This window comes from Dipteris shenzhenensis, chromosome 28 (assembly GCF_047967505.1).
Source record: "Dipteris shenzhenensis isolate YYH24624 ecotype China chromosome 28, Dip_SZ_1.0, whole genome shotgun sequence".
NCBI lineage: Eukaryota > Viridiplantae > Streptophyta > Polypodiopsida > Gleicheniales > Dipteridaceae > Dipteris > Dipteris shenzhenensis.
Genome location: NC_141623.1, coordinates 44,971,498 through 44,996,461, shown reverse-complemented (window position 1 = coordinate 44,996,461; position 24,964 = coordinate 44,971,498).

Genomic DNA, 24,964 nt, shown 5'->3' with positions numbered 1-24,964 from the left:
CAAGGAGGAGTCTTCAACATTAGAGAGTTCAAGCTCTGACTTAACCGATGAAGAAGAAGAGACAGGGTGTAGCTCCGCCGAGGAGTCCAACTCAGAGGGTGAGGTGGAAGGAGTGGCCTTTGGTCTTTGATCGGGATGAATCAGGAAGGAACAAGGTGGTGGTGCAAGAAGATCCTGTAGAGACACTTCATGTGGATGATGTGGAGCACACTAAACGACGCCAACGCAATGAAGAGCTTCTTGGTGATTCTCTATCAGGTAGTGAGAAGCTCTAGTACTTGGATATGCTAGATGATTTTCCATGTCTCTTTGCAACAAGCTATTCATAGGTTCGACCAGTCTCTCTTGTGGAGCACAAGATTGAGTTGAAGCCAGAAAGCAAGCCAGTTGTGCAACGCTTAAGGCGATTGGGGGTGATCCAAGCTGAGGCACTAAAGAAAGAGGTAACACAACTACTTGAGGTGGGATTCATCTTTCCTGTTGATGATTCAGAATGGATATCTCCTGTAGTTGTCACACCAAAGAAAGGAAATAAGTGGCGAGTTTGTGTGGACTTTCGTCCTTTGAATGCATGCACTAAGAGGGATAATTTTCCTTTGCCATTCCAAGATGAAATACTAGACCAAGTAGCAGGGCATGAGATGTATTCTGTATGTGATGGGTATTCTGGGTACTTTCAAATTCGTATTCGGGAGGAAGATCAAAAGAAAACATCATTTGTCACACCTTGGGGAGTTTTTGCTTATAGAGTGATGCCTTTTGGGTTGACCAATGCACCAGCTACATTTCAAAGGTTCATGAGTCAAGTCCTGGAGCCTTACTTGGGAAAGTTCATACGGGTGTTTTTGGATGATTTTTTCATTTATTATCGGTGCATAGATCACATGGAGAAGTTAAAGATGGCCTTAGCTAGGATTGATGAAGCAAAAGGGTGTCTAAATCCTAGCAAGTGTCATTTGGATCAAACAAAAGTAGTCTTGTTGGGGCATATTTTGTGTCTGAAGAAGGGTTGCAAATGGATCCTGACAAGGTTCAAGCAATCATGGCATTGCCAAGTCCTGAGAGTGTCACTGGTGTTCGCAGAATTCTAGTAAAGTGCAAGTATTATCAATGCTTTTGTGATGATTTCACAGAGATAGTGCATCCCATGAACTTGTTGACAAGAAAAGGAGTTTCTTTCCAATGGGGTGTGAAGCAACAACCAGCAACTTAAGGAGGCCATGAGTAAGGGCCCAATATTGAAGCCCCCTGATTGGTCTCAAGACTTTTATGTAAATCCAAGTGTATCTTTGCATTCAGTTGGTGCTGTATTGCTACAAAAAGGAGAGGTAGGTAGAATGCAACCCATCTATTATGCCAGCCGATAGCTTATAATGTGGAAACAAGGTATGAATAAATGGAGCAGCAAGCTCTCTCTTTGGTGTTTTCCGTCAGAAAGTTTCGCTCCTATTTATTACCTCGACCATTTTTCTTCCTTACCTCTCAGTCTGTATTAGCATATCTAGTTCACAAGCCTAATCCTGGGGGGAGATTTGCAAAATGGTTGTCAGAGCTTCAAGAGTTCTCTTTCTCTTTTGTCACTAAAAATACCACTAGGTCCACTATGGCAGATTTGCTCACAGGGCGGGAGGATCTAGGAGAAGAAAAGAAATGTAAGGAGAACATTAAAGATGAAAGGGATACACCACCAACAGCTTTTGTCTTGTATTTTGATGGGGCTTTTAGTCCTTCATGCCAACAAGGAGCCGGGGGGATAGTCTTGATAAATCCTGAAGATCAAGAGGTATGGGCAAGAGGACAAGAGCTTCCAGGTATCACAACTAACAATGCAGCTGAGTATAATACTTTGATTCTTGGTTTGGAGGGTTGTCTTCAAAGTCAAGTTAAAGAATTGGAAGTAAGAGGAGATTCTCAGCTTATTATAAAGCAAATGCAAGGGCATTACCAGACAAGAAGTCCTCATTTGAAGGAGCTTAATCAAAAGGCTATGGCACTATGTAGTCAGTTTGATTTTTGCAAGTTTGTTCATATAAACAGAAAAGAAAATCAAAGGGCAGATGAGTTAGCTACTCAAGCCATTGTAGTACAAGACCGGGGGGTGGTTTCTTTGGTAGAAACTGGATGGCCATAACTACAAGATGTTCAGCAATATGTGGAAGAAGGCATGTTTCCTCGAGGGTTAACTCCACAACAGAAGCAAAGACTGGTAAGGAAGGCTTGTCCCTATACTATTGTTGATGACATTCTTTATAAATTGGGAAAAGATAAGGTGCTCCGTCGGGTGGTCCATCCTATGGAGACTAGGAGAATCCTAGAAATGTGTCATGAATGCTCTGGTCATTTTGCTTCAGCAAGCACAGCTAGGAGAATTCTTAATGCAGGATACTTTTGGCCACACCTCCATAAGGATGCATATGAATGGTGTCGAAGTTGTAAAGTATGCCAAAAGTTTGGAAGGCGACAGTTGATTCTTGGGCCCTTAAAGCCTATTCCAGCATATGGACCATTTGAGAGGTGGGGGTTGGACTTTGTGGGACCACTCCCTCGCTCATCTCAAGGCAAGCATTATTTATTGGTGGCCACAGATTATGCAACTAGATGGGCAGAGGCCAAGGCCACAGTCAATAGCAAGGCAAGCACAGTTGCAAAATTTCTCTTTGATCAAATTTGTTCACGCTTTGGTTGTCCTTTGGAAATTCTCACTAATGGAGGAACCTCTTTTAGAAATGAACTAATTGAAGATGTGGTGCATAAGCTAAAGATAAATCATAGCATGTCCACGCCATACTATCCCCAATGTAATGGCTTGGTTGAGAAAACAAATGGATTGTTGTGCAATTCAATGGGAAAGCTTGTTGACACCAAGAAAAGGCATTGGGACAGGCACTTGGCAGAAGTTTTATGGGCTTACAGAACCACACACAAGCTAGCTATTGGGTTTACACCATTCCAACTAGTGTATGGAATAGAAGCCATTTTACCCATTGAATTGGAGATACATAGTCTTCGCACAGCTGTTGCAAGAATAGAAGGACAAGAGGATGCCTATGCCCAACGCTTGGTATAGCTAGAAGCCTTGGATGAATGCAGATTACAGGCCTTACAAAACTTGGAATCTTCTCAAAGAAGGCGCAAGGCCCGTTTTGACACCAAATTACGCAAGAAGCAAGATATTGCAGAAGGAGATTTGGTAATGAGATTTGATAGCTGTCTAGACAAGCGGCTAGACAAAAAGTTTATCGGCCGATGGGAGGGACCATATCGAGTCAAAAAGAAGTTTACAAATGGAACCTATCAGCTTGAGAAGGTTGATGGCATGGTGATACCCGGACGCACCAATGACTATCGCCTTAAATTCTTCTATGCTCGACCACCTTGAGGACCAGCAGCAGACCCTCTCTGTACTAGAGAGGATCTGCTAGGGGGCTGTACTAGAGAGGATCTGCTAGGGGATCTGCTAGGGGGGGAAAGATGTGACGCCAAAAATTGATAATTTTAACTTGGCATTGATATTGTTTTTCTCTATGTCTGATAAGAGTTTAAGTATCAAGTGATAGCCTAGCGGCTCTCACTTATTTCTATTTTCTATGATATTGTATGGGATTGAGAGGATGAGTGGAATGGCTCATTGTAAATACCATAGGTATGAATTATAAATACCTTGGTATGGGGTGAGAGTTATTTGTGTATGGGATATTATGAGTTTTTTAGAAAATAGGAAGAGTGGGTCATATAAAAAGGTGGGCTCATGTCCATGTGTTCCAATAATATAAGAGAAGCCACATGCCAAGCGTGTGGAAGGCATGTGGAAGAGTGCGAAGTCGAGAGGAATCCTTCTAGAATTCCTATGTGGAATAAGGAGGATGTGGACATGTGGAAAAGGGGATGCGTCAATTTTACGAGCAAAAACCTATGAGCAGGTTTATCTGAGCGTGTTTTTCAAGAGATTTTTAAAAATGTTTTTCTTTAGGAAACATGGTTTTTACACTTTTATTTTCACTAGAACTAGATCCCTTTATCATAAAAATATACAGACTAGTCACTCATTCATAACATAATTTTCTTATTTAGAGGCATCCCTTTGTACCCCTGTTATTACCTTAAAAAAGTGTTGATTCCTTTAAGAAACATTCCTCATAATCACTCTCAATTTAATAATACTATGCATATATAATTACTTATTAACACATTTATATCATATGGCAATATCTTTTTAGTGTTTTTATAGCATATTTATGAACATGTTTCTAAAGAAGTTTAAATTACTATAAATAAGTATTAACTTGGGCTTATATATCACTCTCATAAAATACATGTAATATTTAATACTATATATGAAAGATTTTCCAAAATATAACTTCATAGATGTGCTCAAATGGGGTGTTCCGATCAATTTGAGTGGTTGAATGACTATATTTGGACATTGGATATGAAAGTTATGTCACTTTTAAAAGTGCTGTCCAAGGTAGTTTCGCGAGACTACCTTGGGAGACTTGCTTCAAAGGGGTTTCACTGGCGAAACTACCTGGATGGCTTGCTTCAATGAGTTTTCTTTGAAGAAACTCTTTCATGAAGATAGGTTGAGAGAGGGTTTTCAATGTCACCCCCTATTAAGTAAAAGTTGTAAGAAGGATCATAAGGGAATTTTCATAGAGAAGTCTACTCTACATGTGGGTTTCTTCAAAAGCCATCCCATTATGCTCTCACCATTCCTACAGATTCACCTAAAGATTTTTGTATAAAATAGGCATTGCTATAATACTTTGCATATTTCTAAGTGAAACTATGTTTTCTTCTGATCGATTTTTGCCATATTTATGCATAGTTGGAAGCTTTTTTTTTCCTTCGCTCGGACGCTCGGAAGATTTCGCTCAGAAAATGCTCGTCCCCCAAGGTCAGTACAGGGAACACACGTTTTCAATTAGTGTACGGCCTTCAAGCCGTGGTCCCACTCAAATTTGTAATACCAAGTCTACGCATCATAGTACAGGAACGCATGGGTGATCATGAGTCCTTGAAAGAAGGGCTCTGTCAGTTGGAAAAGCATACAGAGACAAGACTAGTTGCCTATCATGCCATGACAACAAAAAAATACCGAAGAAAGGCATGGTTTGACAGGAATCTGAAAGCTAAAGACATCAAGGAAGGCGACTTAGTCCTGTTATACAATGCCAAAGTACACAAGGGAAAATTGAAGTATCTAGGTCAAGGACCCTACCGAGTATGAAAGATGAATCCCATCGAAGCTCTGCTACTTGAAACACTAGATGGAGTCCAATTCAACACAACAATAAGAGTGAAGCGCTACTACATCAACACGCAAGCCATTCCCAACAAAAACGAAGATTTGGGAAACCAAGTCTTCCTTAGTTAGGATTAGATTGTATCACGTGCACTCACTTGCATATGTACATCTTTGCACATATAGGTAGCATCAATCGATTTTACCTAGAGCTCAGAAGTGATGAATGAGTTCTAGCTGCCCTATGAAAATCCCAGCAAAAAAGCATATAGTTAGTCCCTACTTAGCTACTAGGTCACATGCACTCACACGCTTTCGCTTAGACACATAGATGATTGCATGAATAATTGTACCACACACTTTCATTCCACACTCTCAAAGGATGTATAAAAAAAGATCTCTCTCCCACACACACACAGAAAGGTCATACCGGCATGCCAATCAATCTAATGATCAATGGTACACTACATGTACATGGATGCAGGTTCAGAAAAGATGCTGCCACTAAAGAGGATGCGCAGAAAGAGCCCACCGCCTCAACCACGTGACCCCCTCCAGAGTTCGCAGCCATCTACATCCTCTCAACCACGAAGACCCCAAGCATTCGTGGTCCAAAGCGATAGCTCTGAAGAAGATTCAGTTAATGACCAAGTAGAAAAAATGCCACCCCAGTCACAACCGGCCTACACAACCATTAACAAGGCCCAATCACTGGAACTTGTCTGGCCACCCACATCGACTTATGCTCTTTCCCAGGAAGCAACATCTTACTTAGAGCAACGGGGTCTAGGCAGTTTGCATGAGAGCCTCAAATCCTTGGAGGACAATCCTATCCTGACCACCTACATTAAGGACATTCTCCATTCTTACTACTCTAGCAATGCAAAGGATGGCAAGTATGGTACAATCACTGTACAGCAGAGCCCACTGAACATTATTTTCGATAGTACAGTCATTCAAAGGGCTTTCTCACTACCAAAACAAGGTGGCAAATACCCTAAATGGTCTGCTGATGTAAAGTTTATCGAAGTACAGTCTCTACTCACCAAGGGTACCCTGATCCATAGAGATGGCATATTGCTTCGCACAATCCTTGACCATCACCTCAAGGAAGCAGCAGAAGTTCTATCCACAATCCTGGGAATAAAGTACGGCAAGGAACGCTCCCTTCCACTCCGCACATTTGTTTTGCTGAGTAGGAAGCTAAAACAAGACTGGGTCCAGCACTTCCTCATTTTCTTTACCAAAAAACTCGATGGTTCTTCAGGCCAGAAATGTAAAATTGCGCACTTATTGGCTATAATCATCGAAAAAGAACTACAAGAAAGAGAAATGACTCTGCCCCAGTCACCAAAACCAATTGAGGAGTTGGACATACCCTTCTCACCAGTATGGGAGCCGTCACCAACTTCTCCAACTATCACATTGATAAGTACAGATGCCTTAGCAGAAGTACCTATTCTGAAAAGCGGGATTGCGGAATTGCCCCAAGAAATGCACTCGGTGCACAACTGCAACCACTAAGTCTCCACCAACAGCACCAACCTGAGCTTGAGACAAGGTCGGCACCCAAACCTGAGGAAAGATCACCACCAGAGCTTGAGACCACATCAGCACTCGAACTGCCCATCGATGCCATGCCAGTCGATGAGCCCCAAGGAGAGCTAGTGCCAAATCAGCAGTATGACTATTGTACACAAGGGACTGAAATGCCATTAGAACAACCTCCCCCAAGTACTACAGAATCATCGGGATGGCTACATGGGCACCACTTGTATCAGCAATATCGCTAGACCTCATCACCATCTGTCATTCTCCAACATCAAGCTAGCCAAATGATCCAAATGTCAGAACTATTCACTAGCTTGGCCAAGGAAGCATATGCAAGAGAATTGGAAAGGTAGACTGCATCAGAAATCGAAGACCAATTCCAGGCAATCGCCATAGAGGTCAAGGCACTTCGGGCACAGATAGATGAGAAGGAGGTAGAAGAAGTGCGCATGAACCAAGATCTCCAAGCTCAAGAGAAGGCAGTAAGGGACGTGACCTCCAACCTCCACCAAAGTAAAACACAGCTGACTACGGCAGTAGAAGCAACGACAATCCTACAGACCTACTATAACTCCTTGACATCTGCACATGTGCAACAAATAGAGGTAGTGGCACAAGCTCGACTCACTCTCATCCACAAAGAAGAAGAGCTCCAGGATTGCAAAGACAAGCTTGAAGACATGAAACAATCTTTGGCAGTATGTGCCTTCAGCATTGATGAGCTTACAAGGGAATGCCGACTCTTAAAAGACCAACTTGCTCCTTTTCAAGAGGCCAGCACTTCACAAGCCCAAGTCTTGGACCAATGGTCCAATACCACTGAAGACATTCCTCAACAGGCAAAGGTGACCTTGCAAATGAAAAGGCATACACAACCATCTACCATCAGTACAAAGAAAAAATGAATGAGATGCACTCCCAAAAAATAGCCATCTCCAAGCTTGAACTCCAATTGCTAGTGCACAACAATGAGGCATTGGAAGACAACACCAATGACGCCCCACTACAATGCACAAACGTGGTGTACGAAGAGCTTGTGGCTGCTCTACAAGTGGAAGATCACCTCAACCTACACGAGCTTATCCAATGGAAGAAACTCCAAATCAGGATCATATCTGCTCATCCACTGGGAACGATCAATCGGAACTAAAGCCCTATGCATAACTTGCCAAGACTTGTCTGAAGATGAGAAGAATATCTTCTGCCTGTCTACACATGCCGGGTTTATAACACTCAGGATAGATGCTTTCATTGTGTATGTCTGCCTTATGGGTAGTCCTCCCCTTAGGATTATTACAGGTTTGTTGCCATTGCTACAAAGCCCATCCCTCTTATTTGCACGGCACGATATAACCGACATCCAACCCATGCAGTTGATCATCCCATCGCACCAGCAAAAAGAAGTGTCGGAAGATGACAAGGCCTATCTCACATCCAACTTCCCATACCTAACCACTCTTTCTGCCAACATCATAACCTCACTTCCCCTTGCTGCTACCACCCTCTTAACCTTCCCCGAGCTCCATCCTAACATCTATTCCCTCCATCGTCTCTTTGCTCATGCCTCTCACCATTTTCAACTTACCCAACAGCTCGGGGGGGTCACTCATCATATGTAACCCTATCACGTGAGTTCAATAGAAGGATATTTTTTATTTCTAAAATTTACAGAAATAAATATACATAAGGGACTATTTAAAATAGTTTTGTAAAAAATTTACAGATTTGTATAGAAAAGGGGTACATTTTATTAATGAAAAATTTACAGATAAGGGATTTTAGAAATAGGCCTTGAACGCACGTGGTATAGAGGGTTTATACATAGTGACCCCCCTGAGCCCAACAGTTACAAACTTACGAGCCCCTCACACCTAGCTTTTTCCCCTCCCTTGCTTATCCTACCCCGGAGGATTACCTAGCTGCTCAAACCATTTGCCCAATTCTTGCCCCCCTCCCCTCTGCTCCCACTTCCGCCACTATCACTCAGCCATATTTCTCCCCAATGTCCTCGGATTCTCTCCCGGCCCCGTTATCACCTCTGACACTTCTCGTGCTTCCATCAACAGAAAATGACGCAGTATTTGATTTTGAATATCAGGATCTGGATAATCCAATTCGTACGCCCATGCCAAGTTCCAATGATGGGTATGATTTTGATGAGATACCACTTCCCAGTAACGCCATCAAGGAATTTTAGAGCAAATATCCTGATATGAAAACTCGCGGTGGATGGACCCTAGATAACTTTCCTACCAACCTTCGTCAGCATCAAATAAGTGAAGGTTGGATTAGCAAATTGTATCCACAACTTGATTTGTGCCGTCCCAAGCTCTTTGATGTAATCTTCTTAAAGGAGTACTTACGGGCACCTCCATGTCTCAGAACCCATCCCAAGTTCTATGCAGTTCCACGACGTAAAAAATGGAAAGCCAACATACACACTTTGGCTGAAGATCGAGTATTTAATTGGCTCATGATCGAACCCTACTCTGGTGTAGAATGGAATATCCATGGCACCATGATCCGAGCACTTCAGCAGCATGAACAAATAATGTGCGGCAACATTGATCGCTTCCTTCACCAAAGTGCCATATTCTATAAAACATTAGAATTCATTCTGGAGGTCCCATGTTACCTTGATTCCCATTTGCCTCCACTCAGCTTTAATCCCAATGAAAGGATTGATGCTCAGATATTACAAGCCGACTCTATCAGAGAGTGATCTTCTTGGAGGCACGCCACATATCTCTGTTCGAGCAAATGGTAGATACAGGCTACTTGGAAACTGCGCAAAAATTGTATGGTGCTAAGACTCTACAGCAGGATCGACTGGCACGACGACACAAGTTCCACAACCACTGGACTAAAAACATGCAACCCAGGTACGTGATCGCAATAAGCCATAACCCGAGGACGGGTAATACAATGGATCTGGGAGTATGTTGACTCTGTGCCAACATGAACTTATGTAGAAAGGGAAGGTGATACAACTTTGTGATACAACTTTGTGTTACAACTTCTAGATACAACTTTGTGTTACGACTTCGTGTAGCAAGTTTGTGTTACAACTTCTACATGTAGAGAGAGAATGTGTTACGACTTTGTGACACAACTTTGTGTTACAACTTTGTGTAACAACTTTGTGTAAAAACTTTGTGTTACAACTTTGTGTTACAACTTCTACATGTAGAGAGAGAATGTGTTACAACATTGTGTTACAACTTCTACATGTAGAGAGAGAATGTGTTACAACTTTGTGTTACAACTTTGTGATACAACTTTGTGTTACAACTTTGTGATATGACTTTGTGTTACATGCAGAGAGAGAAGCTCTCCAACTTGTATAAATACCCCATAATGGAATGAAGCCCACACTCTTTGGGGCATTGTGTTGAGTCTACTTTGGTATTCCAAGCATTTGCCTCAAGTGTCCATGCTTCCTTGCACTGCACGTCCAAAAGCATGTCCTAACCTTGCAACTCCTCCTCCCCTCTCCTCCAACCTTGCAACCCATCCCATCCCTCCTCCTCCTTCCTCCATCTCCTCCTCCTCCTCCTCCCTCCTCCTCCTCCTCCTCCTCCTCCACTCCTCGGGGGGGTCACTCATCATATGTAACCCTATCACGTGAGTTCAACAGAAGGATATTTTTTATTTCTAAAATTTACAGAAATAAATATACATAAGGGGCTATTTAAAATAGTTTTGGAAAAAATTTACAGATTTGTATAGAAAAGGGGTACATTTTATTAATGAAAAATTTACAGATAAGGAATTTTAGAAATAGGCCTTGAATGCACGTGGTATAGAGGGTTTATACATAGTGACCCCCCCGAGCTCCACTCTCCTCCTTCTCCCTCCTCCTCCTCCCTCCTCCTCCTCCCTCCTCTCTCTTCTTTCACCCATGCTCTTACACCTTCTTCCTCTCCCACTCCTATGCTCCCCTAAACCCTTTGTTCCTCAACCCTTAAAACACCATGATCTATGAGGGAGACGAGTTCTCCACCATGTACTCTACCCTGAACCCTGGAACCTCCTTCTAAACCCTCGAACCTCCTTCTAAACCCTAGAACTCTTTCTAAACCCTGGAACCTCCTTCTGAACCTTGGAACCTCCTTCTAAATCCTCGAACTCTTTCTAAACCCTGGAACTCTTTCTAAAACCTGGAACCTCCTTCTGAACCCTTAAACTCCTCCTAAACGAAAGCCTTCATTACCTCAACAAAGATGATTTACGTTCCTTTTACACATGCATGCACTTTGTTTGCTTACCACACTTAAGCCTACGTCTCTCACCGAAACACGACTCGAGGTCCTAAGCTACACATATACTACAACTGACAATCCCAATATATTTGTAGGTGACAAAAAGCCTCGGAACCCTGCAAACATAGAATACCCAGCTCTTCCTACGAAAGCAGTAGGAAAGAGCCAACATTTGGTACCGTTGCCGGGGAGACTAGCGTCTTAAGTAGTGAGTAAACATACGTAGGTATGTGTAAAACAACAAACTACTTTGAACTTTCATGAACATAACTCTCAAGGGCAAGGAGAGTAAAATTTTTTTCCCATTTCTAGCCAAACATATCAACCCCAAGTATCAACCTTGGGTTACTACCTTAAGAAATTTTCTTTATTTCTTAAATAGAAGCCATGTGATATACAATCAGGCTAGGTAGTGGACACGAATGCATATAGCTTGCAATTTCGATCATTTTACCTTTTTTCAGAAAAGCAAACCGAGCTCTCCATAAAGAGTTATGGCTTGGGAAGAGTTTAGGGTTAAACCCTAAACCTAAAATCAAATCCTATAAAAACCTACTCCACTCCCTCATTCTTCATCTTTCACTTTTTGCCTCCATTCTCTTCTTCATTCCGAGCCCCATGCAAGACACTCCTCCCTCTCCATCGACCACCACCTTACTCCCATCCTCGCATTGTAAGTGACTTTGAGCCCTTCTCACAGCGATAACCCAGCCTTCCACCCACCGTCCATTGTTCCACAACAATCCCGTTACATCGAGAAAGACTTGGAGAGCGTTCAGGTGACCACTTCTCCCTCCTTTTTTATTTCCATCTTTCAGGCTTTTTTTTTTTTTTTGCTCTTTTTTTACACCTCCCCCCTCCCCCCTCCATCTCCACCACCACCTCCCCCCTCCCTCTCCATCTCCACCTCCCCCTCCCCCTCCCCCCTCCATCTCCACCTCCCCCTCCCCCCTCCCCCTCCCCCTCCATCTCCACCTCCCCCTCCCCCCTCCCCCTCCCCCTCCACCACCACCTCCCCCTCCCCCCTCCATATCCACCTCCCCCCTCCCCCTCCATCTCCACCTTCCCCTTCCCCCTCCCCCTCCATTTCCACCTCCCCCCTCCCCCTCCCCTCCATCTCCACCTCCCCCTCCCCCCTCCCCCTCCACCACCACCTCCCCCTCCCCCCTCCCCCTCCATCTCCACCTCCCCCTTCCCCCTCCCCCTCCATTTCCACTCCCCCCTCCCCCTCCATCTCCACCTCCCCCTTCCCCCTCCCCCTCTATTTCCACCTCCCCCCTCCCCCTTCATCTCCCCCTCCCCCTTCCCCCTCCATCTCCCCCTCCCCCTCCCCCCTCCACTTCCACCTCCCCATTCCCCCTCCCCCTCCATTTCCACCTCCCCCCTCCCCCTCCATCTCCCCCTCCCCCCTCCATCTCCCCCTCCCCCCTCCTCCTCCATCTCCATCTCCACCTCCCCCCTCCCCCTTCCCCCTCCATTTCCACCTCCCCCTTCCCCCCCTCCATCTCCCCCTCCCCCTCCCATTTCCACCACCCCCACCACCTCCCCCTTTCACTCTCTCTCTCTCTTACTCTCTCTCCCTCTCTCTCTTTCTCCCTCTCTCTTTCCTCTCTCTCTCTCATTCTCTCCCCATCCCCCTCTCTCTCTTTTCTCTCTCCTCTCTCCCCCTTTCCCCCCCTCTCTCTCTTTTCTCTCTCCTCTCTCCCCCTCCCCCCTCTCTCTCTTTACTCTCTCTCTATCATTCTCTCCCCATCCCCCTCTCTCTCTTTTCTCTCTCCTCTCTCCCCCTTTCCCCCCCGTCTCTCTCTCTCACTCTCTCCTCTCTCCCCCACCCCCTCTCTCTCTCCCCCTTACCCCCCACTCTCTATCCTTACCCACTCCCCCCTCTCTAAATCTCCCCGTGCGTGAAACCCCCCTGGGCCGCCCCACGGCGGCGCCCCACAGAGCCGCCCTGCAGAGCTGCCCGCTGCTTGCACCCTCCCCGCTCCCACAACGCTGCCCCCATAGCGCCGCCCCCCACGCCCACGGCGATGCACCGCAGCGCCCGCATAGGTAGCGCCCTCTACCTCGGCACCCGCACCCCTCCGCTCGCGGCATGACACGGCACCACCTGCCCGCTCGCTCACAGCATGGCACCACCACCTGCCCGCCCGTCCCGAAACCCCTCCCCCGCACCACCCTCTCACCCTCCCCTCTCACCCCCGCCACCGCCCGCCCACCCCCCACCGCTCGCCCGCCCCCCACCTCCCCCGCCTCGCACAGAACCCCTCGCCCGCCGCCCCTCACCCCCCGCCCTCGTCTCGCCTCGGCCACCCCTCGCTCCCCGCCCCTCACCCTCGCCCCCCCGCCCCTCACCCTCGCCTCCTCCCCCCGCGCAACCCCCCCTGTGCAACCCCCCCCTTGTGAACCCCCCCCCCCACAGCAACCAAAAAAAAAAAAAAAACCTAACCTAAAACTAACCTCAGGTTAGTAACTAACTGCGGTTAGATTAGTTGCTTAACCTACGTTAGGTTAGGTTAGTTGGTTAACCCTAGGCTAGTTAGTCTAACTCAGCTAGGTTAGGTTAGTATTAACCTACGGTTAGTTTTAGCTACAGTTAAAGTAGGTTAGTTAAACTAGGATAGGTTTGGTTATTTTTCACCTAGGTTAGTATTAAACTACATTAGGTTAGTTTTAACCTTAGCTCAGTTGGTATAACTGAGAGTTAGTTACCCTAACTAGGTTAGTTGAACTAACTATGGGCAGCTTAACCCTAACTAATTAGGCATCTAACTTACCTTCATCTAACTAGATCAACTTGGTTTCAACCCCTCGGTTGGATTTAAAGTCCATTCACACCACCATTAGGAACCCCCCAATGCAAAATTTACCCCTACTTTAACCCCTTAAAACTCATCCGTTTGGGACCCAAACTGAACCCCGTTTGAACCCAAATTTCACACACGGAAACACCACGTTACGGGGTATTTTTCCAGCCCATTGCACACCATTTTGGCATCCCTAGCTCATGTTCATTCGTGCCGAAGAGTCTACCTAGTCAGCAGTTTGAGTATTGTCGTGTATTGATGGGCATTGGGATAGTATGCTCCCTGGTTGTTCTCCCTTAAAGGCACATTATCCTTTAAGTGGGAGGTTGTGGGGGTTAAAGGTCACTGTGCCGTTACCCCAGTTATGTACAATATGTGAAGATAGTGGGAGAGAGGGAAGGAGTCTCACTTACGGCTTTCTCACATGCACAATGGGGGAATACACACAAAGGTGGAGGCTGAAAACAATTTTCCTCTTCTTAGTTGTGAAAGCCAAAAAGAACTCTAGTACAAAGAAATAGAAGAACCCTATATGTGGGTCTCAAACCAAACTCAACTAACTAAGGTGGCATACTAACTGAGCCACAACTAGAGTAGATAAGGATAGCTGTCATCCAGCTATTATTCGTGGGTGGTGTACCAACCGCATCTCCAGCTAACAAGTCGGTGACATAAATACACAATGGTCACCCTGGCATATTGCGAGTGGAGCTCGATATCTCAACACTCCCCCTCGAGCTCAATCCCAATTCCTGCACACCAAGCAGGTCTCTGAACTTGTGCAGCTTCTCTGTGCCCAATGCTTTCATGAATATGTCAGCTACTTGATTCTCTGTGCTGACATAAACTAGATCAATAAGACCTAGTAAAACCTTCTCCCGCACATAGTGATAATGCACCTCAATGTGCTTTGTTCTAGCATGAAAGACTGGGTTCTTTGCCAAATGTATACTGCTCATGTTGTCACAATAAATGACAACCGGCCCATCTGTAGACTGATGCATATCATAGAGTAGCTTATGCAACCAAGCTACCTCACATGCAGCCATTGCTGCACCCCTGTACTCAGCCTCTGTGCTCAACAAGGCAACTGTAGGCTATTTCTTGCTGCTCCAAGTGACTCCAGCACTCCCAAAAGAGAACACATATCCACTAGTAGATCGTCTATCAGAAATACTACCAGCCCAATCAGCATCAATGTATCCATGCAACTGTATCTGAACCCCAGCCTCATAAAATAGTCCATACTGCAATGTGGACTTCACATACCTGAGTATGCGTCTAGCCGCATCCAAATGCGGTTTCCTTGGAGCCTGCATAAACTGACTTACCAACCCAACAGCATAGCTCAAATCTGGCCTGGTAATAGTCATGTAAATCAAACTTCCTACTATACGTCTATACATAGTAGGGTCTTCCAGAAGCTCACCTGCATCTGCGCTCAGCTTCACATTCTGCTCCAAAGGAGCTAAAATAGGCTTACAGCCTGTCATCCCATATTTGGACAGCATGTCCAATCCATACTGCCTCTGCAAGAGCTGTATCCCACTTGATGATCTAATCACCTCAATGCCTAAGAAATAACGCAGCTCTCCCAAATCCTTCATCTCAAACTTCTGCCTCAATAGCATTTTCACATGAAGGATATCTTCATCACTATCACCTGTGATGATCAAATCATCAACATAAATGACCAGCAACATAATCCCTTTCTCTGTTTTTCTCACATAGAGTGAGAAATCTGCCTTGGAAATCTGAAAGCCAATAGTGACAAGATACTGTCCTATCTTGTCAGACCATGCTCTAGGTGCTTGCTTCAAGCCATACAGGGCTTTCTTCAACCTGCAAACAAACTCAGGATGAATAGCATGAACATAACCTGCTGGCTGCTCCATAAAGACCTCTTCTTGCAAATCACCATGCAAGAAGGCATTCTTTACATCCATCTGATGTAAAGACCATCCCTTTGATGCAGCCATAGCAATGGCTGCTCTTACGGTTGCCATCCTTGCAACCGGGCTGAAAGTTTCTTCATAATCAATGCCATATGTCTGTGCATACCCCTTGACAACTAATCTTGCCTTGTATCTATTCACAGAACCATCTACATTGTGCTTGATCTTATAAACCCACTTACAGCCAATTGCATTCTTGCCTTTAGGCAAAGGCACCAATTCCCATGTAGCATTAGCATCCAAGGCATCGATTTCTTCATCCATGGCTTTCTCCCATTTTTAATTTCCCATGGCTTGCTCAAAAGAAGTGGGTTCTGGTTCCTGTATCACTTTGACCATATAGGCATAGTGAATGGCTGTAAATCCATCATATTTCAGCCTATCCATAGGATACCTAACCCTGGTAAACCTGTGCAAAATAGGCTCACTTCCAGGTGCTCTCAAAACATCCCTGGTCTTCCTTACTCTAGGTGTAACAACAAAAGGAATACCCAACTCATCATCAATGCTCTGTTCTGAGCCACTGGATTCACCATCCACACAAGAGTGACCTGCATTCACATCAAACATGGGCTGATCTACCTTCTCTTTTCCTTTTCGTGATACCTGCATACCACTCTCTGCATTGCTTTGAGGAGATTCTCCTGATCTCAATCCGCCTGTCCATGGCGAAGTATGTGAACCACTGCTAGAGGACACTGCAAGTCCACTGATATTTTGTGATTGCTGCTGTGAATTCTGTGCAGCATTACCATTTTGTGCATCTACATCAATCATCACATTTACTGGTTTATACCAGCTTCTCATCTCATCAAAAACAACATCTCTGCTCACTGTGAACTTACGTGTAGAAGGGTTATAGCATCTATACCCTTTCTGCTGCAGAGAATAACCAATAAAGATGCACTTCTCAGCTTTTGGATCCAACTTGGACCTCAACTCATCTGGCACATGGACATAGGCAATGCAACCAAAATTTTCAAATGAGAAATATCTGGTTTCCTACCAGTATACATCTCCTCTGGCGTCATGCCATGTATTGCTGCAGTGGGAGTCCTGTTCATTATATAAACTGCTGTAGCAACTGCTTCAGCCCAATAGTAATCTGGTAGATCTTTTTCATTTAGCATAGCCCGAGATACCTCTCCAATATGCCTGTTTTTCCTTTCTGCAATTCCATTTTGCTGTGGGGTATGACTGCATGAATATTGCTGCTTTATACCATGCTCCTGCAAGAACCTTGCAAACTCATTTGAGAGGTACTCTCCCCCTCCATCTGACCTTAGGCATTTTATTTGCAGGCCTGTTTCTTTTTCAACCATAGCTTTGAAAGCTTTGAAGTGCCCAAACACTTCACTTTTCTTTTTGCTGAAGTCATCAATAAATGTGACAAAATAGTGACATCCTCCAATAGATGCAGCTTTAGTAGTCCACACATCAGAGTGGATTAATTCCGATGGCTTTTTACTCTCTTGAACATGCCTAGGAAAAGGTTTCCTTTCCTGTTTCCCAAATTGACAGGCTTCACAAACCTTGTGCATTTCTGCAACCTTGAATTTAGGCAATCCTGCAATAATATTTTGGGCTTGCATTGATTTAAGTCGCTGTATATTAACATGACCAATGCGTTTGTGCCAGATATCAATATCTGCAACTACACCGGTCCCATGTGCAAACATTGCTACACTCAATTCAGGCATGTCCGCATCCAACGTAAACATCCTGCCCTTCTTCTTTCCTTTTGCTATCAAGCGACCATTATTTTTCGTATCCTCAACAAAGCATCCATGAGGATTAAATCTAACCTGCAAGCCCTGCTCAACCATCTGACCAACAGAAACCAGGTTCTTGGTGATGTTCGGGACATGAAATACATCAGACAAGTATTTCTTTTTCCCATCCTGCATAGACAAAGGAATTTTGCCAATCTGCACAATAGGATGTGCAGTATCGTCACCAGTCTCCACAAATCCTGGTTTTTCCATTTTTCTTGCATCCTGCATCCATTCAGCGTGACCTGTCATGTGGTTTGACGCACCTGAGTCAACATACCACACATCATTGCTTTCTTCTGCACTTGTTACAGAATTTGTCATATGCTGCACCATAAACAAATGCTCATTTCTGTCATCACCCTGTCTACTAGAGGATGCATAATTGCCTTGCTGCAATTTTCCATGCATAATGTCATTCTGCTTTTTGTAGCAGTCTTTAGCCATATGCCCCATTTTGCCACAATAGTAGCATTCAACATTGTTGTTTGCATTTTGGCCTCTCTACCATCCACCACGGCCTCTTTGGCTCCCCCTGCCTCTAGAGTTACCACGTCCTCCTGCATAGGACTGGTTTTCTTGCGTTTGCTGCATATTCTGATTTCTACCATGGCCTGCAGATCGGCCTCCTCTACCTCTGCCTCTACCTCTGCCAGCATTTGAGTAGAAGACAATTTCTTTTGAAGTCCCTCCCGAAGAAGATGCACCACCATTTCTCTACTCTTCAGAAATTAGAAGAGCAATCAATTCCTCAAAATCAGGAAATTTCTCACGGACGGCAATGGATGTCCGGAACTGTGCATAATCCTTTCCTAGACCATTCAAGGTCACAGAAACTAAATCATCATCATCCACTGGCGACCCAATGGAAGCAAGTGCATCTGCAATTTTCTTCACTTTCATGTGGTAGTCATTTATGCTCAAATTTTCTCTCTGCACATTGTGCAACTCCTGTTTAAGTTGCATTTTTTTGGCTTGCGTATTTGTGCTGTACATTTTTGCCAAAGTATCCCATGCCTCCTTTGGCATACTTGCATCCTGAATATGCACAATCATGGAGTCCGAAATACTGATAGACAGCCAGTACATAACTTTCCTGGCTCTCTCATGCCATCCTTTGAATGCCTGCATTTCCTGTTGACTGGGAACATTAGGAAGAACAGGTTCTTCTTCATTACCTGTAATGAACTCCCAATAGCCTTTTCCCATCAAGAAATTAGTCATTCTAAACTTCCATGCCTGGAAGTTGTTCTTGTCAAGCTTTTCAGTGACAATCTGTGAAAGAGAATCAGATGCCATTACAGAACACTGCAAAATATTCTGTCACTGCAAAAAAACACAGCTTTTGCCTCACACGGGCAGATCTGCAAAACTGACGAAAGTGGTATTTCACCACACAGTCACTTCCTAGTGACGATTTTGCATCAACAGCCAACAAGCATGATTCTGCAACTCCCAATATCTCTGCACACAGGCATACGATGCAATTTCTGCGGCAACTTTTCACCAACTAGCCGAGCAGTGGTCGCACAGCCAAAACAGGGCCTTTTTCTGAGTGCCTGCGAAGAACTTCCGCCTTCAAAACGGGCCCCGAAATGGCCTCGAATCAGAAAAATAAAGTCACCAAGGGCTATGCCCATACCCGTAGCATATACTGCGCTCTCGCCACACCGCGAAGGGCATCTCAATCTGAGACAGTGCACTCTTGCACTTCTGGCTGTGCTACCTGAAGAGATTTGCTCCCAAACTCGAAATAGGAAAGCAACACTGGTCCTCTTACCAGGACACCGCGAACTTGGTTTGCTTTCTTGAGCTCCTTACCACGAACAAGGCTCTGATACCATGTGAAGATAGTAGGAGAGAGGGAAGGAGTCTCACTTGCGACTTTCTTACATGCAGCATTTGCATCCAAGGCATCCATTTCTTCATCCATGGTTTCTCCCATTTTTCATTTCCCATGGCTTGCTCAAAAGAAGTGGGTTCTGGTTCCTGTATCACTTTGACCATATAGGCATAGTGAATGGCTGTAAATCCATCATATTTCAGCCTATCCACAAGATACCTAACCCTAGTAGACCTGCGCAAAATAGGCTCACTTCCAGGTGCTCTCAAAACATCCCTGGTCTTCCTTACTCCAGGTGTAACAACAGAAGGAATACCCAACTCATCATCGATGCTCTGTTCTGAGCCACTGGATTCACCATCCACACAAGAGTGACCTGCACTCACATCAAACATGGGCCGATCTACCTTCTCTTTTCCTTTTCGTGATACTTGCATACCACTCTCTACATTGCTTTGAGGAGATTCTCCTGATCTCAATCTGCCTGTCCATGGCGAAGTATGTGAACCACTGCTAGACGACACTGCAGGTCCACTGATATTTTGTGATTGCTGCTGTGAATTCTATGCAGCATTACCATTTTGTGCATTTAAGACCGTATTAGATAATTCGGGAAAAACCCAATTCCCAGAATGGCAGTTTTGGAAGAAATTGTAGCACCCCTCAATGACAAAACAGGAGAAATATGTGAAAATAGACTAGATAGCCATTCATGAAGTGTGAAATATCAACTACATTCTCAAATAATAAATAGAATATCAGTGTCTAAACTACGTTATCATCAACAAAATAATAAACTTTGAAACCCATTTGAGTTAGATTCATCTCGTGAGCCATAGTGATGTTCAAAAACACCTTCATAATTCTAGAATTTCCATTGATATTGAGACTCGCTTTTGTTGTGAGCATTCTCACTTGAAAATCTCCAAAACTTCGTTTACAAAATGTAGAGTGTAATTAATAACCATGAGTATTGTAATGAAAACGCACAAGCTCTTTAACTTAGTAAGATATGTAGTTGATGGAAAATCAAGATATGTAGTTGAGGAGAATGAATGCAAGATATGTAGTTGATGGAAAATCAATGGGCAATGACAAGCATTTGATGTAATTTAGGTGGCAATGACAATCATTTATTGTGCACTTTCAATTTTTGGACTGACTATCATTATTGTAAAATGATAAGTTTACATGTGATGTTGATTACTCATTGCAAAGTAAAAAAGTACACTTTAGGATGGAAACATGACAACTTGTTGATACACCATTGAAATCCCTGAAATAAATCATGATTCCAAAGAAACTCTCAACCACTAGCGGAGAATGGCAGTAGGATAATGGCAAAAGTGCCAATGCACATGTGAGTTTAGGATTCCTTGTGCATGTTTTCAGGTCATGATATGAGATTGGCACCACTACCATTCTCCACTGGTGGCATTCTCCACAGAGATTGGCACAATTCCATATGATCTTTGCACATGGGAGTTTAGGCTTCTCAATGACATTTCTTAGGGCCTAATAAGAGATTGGCACCACTGCCATTCTTCACTTGTACAAATGTTTACCCTACTATTCTAGGAGGGGTATTCCAGTGATCATAGGAGAGTGGTGTTCGATTCCAATCAACATGTGAGTTTGACGATCTCAGAGACTGAGACAATTCCATATGATCTCTACACAACGGAGACAGTGATCACTACATAAAAGAATGCACATGTGAGTTTAGGATTCCTTGTGCACCACTGCCATTCTCCACTGGTGGCATTCTATAATGGCAAAACTGCCAATGCACATGAGTTTATGATTCCTTGTGCTTGTTTTCAGGTCATGGTATGAGATTGGCACCACTACCATTCTCCACTGTTGGCATTCTCCACAGATATTAACACAATTCCATATGATCTCTACACAGCGGAGACAGTGACCACTACATAGAAGAATGCACATGTGAGTTTAGGCTTCTCAATGCCATTTCTTAGGGCCTAATAAGAGATTGGCACCACTACCATTCTCTTGTACAAATGTTTACCCTACTATTCTAGGAGGGGTATTCCAATGATCATAGGCGAGTGGTGTCCGATTCCAATCCACATGTGAGTCTGATGATCTCAATATAATTATGTAGGTGCCACCATGAGTTTGGCATCACTTCCATTCTCCACTAGTGGTTGTCTAGACAAACTAAACCTATAGATTGACATTCCAAGGCCTAATAAGAGATTGACACAATTCCATATGATCTCTACACAGCGGAGATAGTGATCACTACATAGAAGAATGAGCATGTGAGTTTAGGCCTGTCAATGCCATTTCTTAGGGCCTAATAAGAGATTGGCACCACTGCCATTCTCCACTTGTACAAATATTGTTCACCCTACTATTCTAGGAGGGGTATTCCAATGATCATAGGAGAGTGGTGTCCGATTCCAATCCACATGTGAGTTTGATGAACTCAGAGATTGACACAATTCCATATGATCTCTACACAGCGGAGACAGTGATCTCTACATAGAAGAATGCACATGTGAGTTTAGGATTCCTTGTGCATGTTTGCAGGTCATGTTATGAGATTGGCACCACTACCATTCTCCACTGGTGGCATTCTCCACAGAGATTGACACAATTCCATATGATCTCTACACAGCGGAGACAGTGATCGCTACATAGAAGAATGAGCATGTGAGTTTAGGCTTCTCAATGCCATTTCCAATTCCCAATTCGGGGAAAAACCCAATTTCCAGAATGGCAGTTTTGGAAGAAATTGTAGCTCCCCTCAATGAAAAAACAGGAGAAATATGTGAAAATAGACTAGATAGCCATTCATGAAGTGTGAAATATCAACTACATTCTCAAATAATAAATAGAATATCAGTGTCTAAACTACGTTATCATCAACAAAATAATAAACTTTGAAACCCATTTGAGTTAGATTCATCTCATGAGCCATAGTGATGTTCAAAAACACCTTCATAATTCTGGAATTTCCATTGATATTGAGACTCGCTTTTGTTGTGAGCATTCTCATTTGAAAATCTCCAAAACACCGTTTAAAAAATGTAGAGTGTAATTAATAACCATGAGTATTGCAATGAAAACGCACAGGGTCTTTAACTTAGTAAGATATGCAGTTGATGGAAAATCAAGATATGTACTTGAGGAGAATGAATGCAAGATATGTAGTTGATGGAAAATCAATGGGCAATGACAAGCATTTGATGTAATTTAGGTGGCAATGACAATCATTTATTGTGCACTTTCAATGTTTGGACTGACTAGCATTACAAAAAAATAACTTTACATGTCATGTTGATTACTCATTGCAAAGTAAAAAAGTACACTTTAGGATGAAAACATAACTTGTTGATACACCATTGAAATCCCTGAAATAAATCATGATTCCAAAGAAACTCTCAATTTCTAGCCCCAAAGAGAATGGCACCGGAAAGAATGGCATGAGAGACACTGTAGTTATGAACATGTTTGCATATTATTCACACACAACAATTACGCACCAATTTACATAGTTGGCAAGAAAGTAGTAATTCCCATAAGTAATGATTGTATAAAGATATACAATGTTGTTATTCAAAACTCATAGTCTGCAAATAGCTCCTCTCCTGCATGTATATCATCTATGGATTCAATACAAATGTGACCATATTCTGCAATATCTATGTTCATCATGGGGTCATACCAAGGTGGAACATCAGGGGAAAATACATAACAAACATTTGGCTTTACATTGGTATTTCTATTGCTGTTAATAAATCCTGCCACATTGCCATATTGAACATCACCAACAATATGCACCATATCCTTCATAGGGACAGTAGGGTCCTCTTGGATCGAGTACTTCTTTAGCCTTGGATGAACTCTACATAATTCCTTCCAGTCTCTGTAGGAGTACTTGTCACCTCCATAATGGAGAATAGTAGTCCCTCTCTTGATGGAGCCATGCACAAACAACAGCTCCTGTAATGGTTGACTCATGCACCTCGAAAGCCACATTTTTTATCCAGAACACTTCGTTGATAGGGACAGGTAACTTTGGTGGTCCAAATGGATCTCGTTCTGGTATGTACCTACTCAAGCTTGATTTGAACGTACATCTATCTACATCACAAAAGACAAATTCAATTAGCTACAACAACAGTTATATATATTGAGATAAAATCAAAAAACACTTTGACATATGTACCTTCATGACAAATACGCATTCTGTAGTCGGGTTATGTAGCCCTTAGCAATGTATTTCTTGATATAGCGACCTTTGTACCCTAGGTCTATAGCCAATTGAGAAACTTGCATAGCATTCATGCTAGAGAGTTGCGGAGCGTTCCTTAAAAGTCTTATTTGGGATGCATTGAGTTTAGGCACCTGGCCATCACCACCATGGGTTGCCCTACCACCTATATCCCTCTCTCTTATTTGATCTGCAAGAGGAAGATTTCTTGTTTTATATTCCATTCTTGACCATGCATGATTTTCCTCCCTCCATTCATCAATTACTTTCTGGACAAGGTTGAAATCCTTATGCCCCTCCATCACAGGTAATTGTCCATACCGATTTGTCTCAATCATGCTGCGCACATCTCTAGTCTCATCGAGTTGTAGTAAGTACGGCATCAACTCTCTCAGTAGAATATTATCATCCTTGTCTTGTACATCAAACGTTGAAGGAAATATGCAATTTGATGGAGGGCTAATGCAAGCCTTGTATGGGGAGTCATCAACAAGAATTGTCCTTCTAGCATCACATCCAAATGCCTTTGAGATTTTTGCTAAGGGTTTGAACATTGCCTCAACACCAACCTTGTCAGGCCTATTTATCCTTGTCTTACTGTAAGTGTAGCATCCTTGTTGAGACCATATAACAAAGAAAGGGAGGCTCTCATTTGCATAATTTTGCAGCTTTCCTACCATATCAAGTACGTTATGCTCCATCGTAGTTGACCAGATACCTACATTAAATCTTTGTAGCAAGATTTTAAGAAATTCTATGCACCCAGGACGAACAACCATATAACTATTTTTGCCATGCATAATAGACGGATGTATTGGAGACTTGAATAGGCAGCGACTTAATAACAGGCCATTCAAGTCTAATATGATTGTTAATCGTGGCATATCCAAAGAAATTGTATGTGGATATAGATCCAAATTCTCCTTGAAGTTGCTGGCTTCTGACTCATCCAAATTGTCAGGTGCTATGATTTCATGCATGTTTGCAACAACAATAAGATTATCTAGTTTTGTCCCCAATGTTGAGACAGTACGTTCATCCATGTTCTCTTCTAAGAGTATAGGATTCGTGATATTCCTTGCAATTTTCTCCATTTTTGGGGTTATGTTTTCTTCTATACCTCCTGCATCCATCGCGTAATTGATAGTCTCTATAACTGGTGGTATGTTGTCCTCTACATTTGATGTCTCCACATCCTTCCATGCATCATTGGTCCCTGTGGAAGTTGAGGAATATAGAAATATTTTGATTCTTTAGAGTGTATTCAACAATGTCGAAGCACAAAAGCA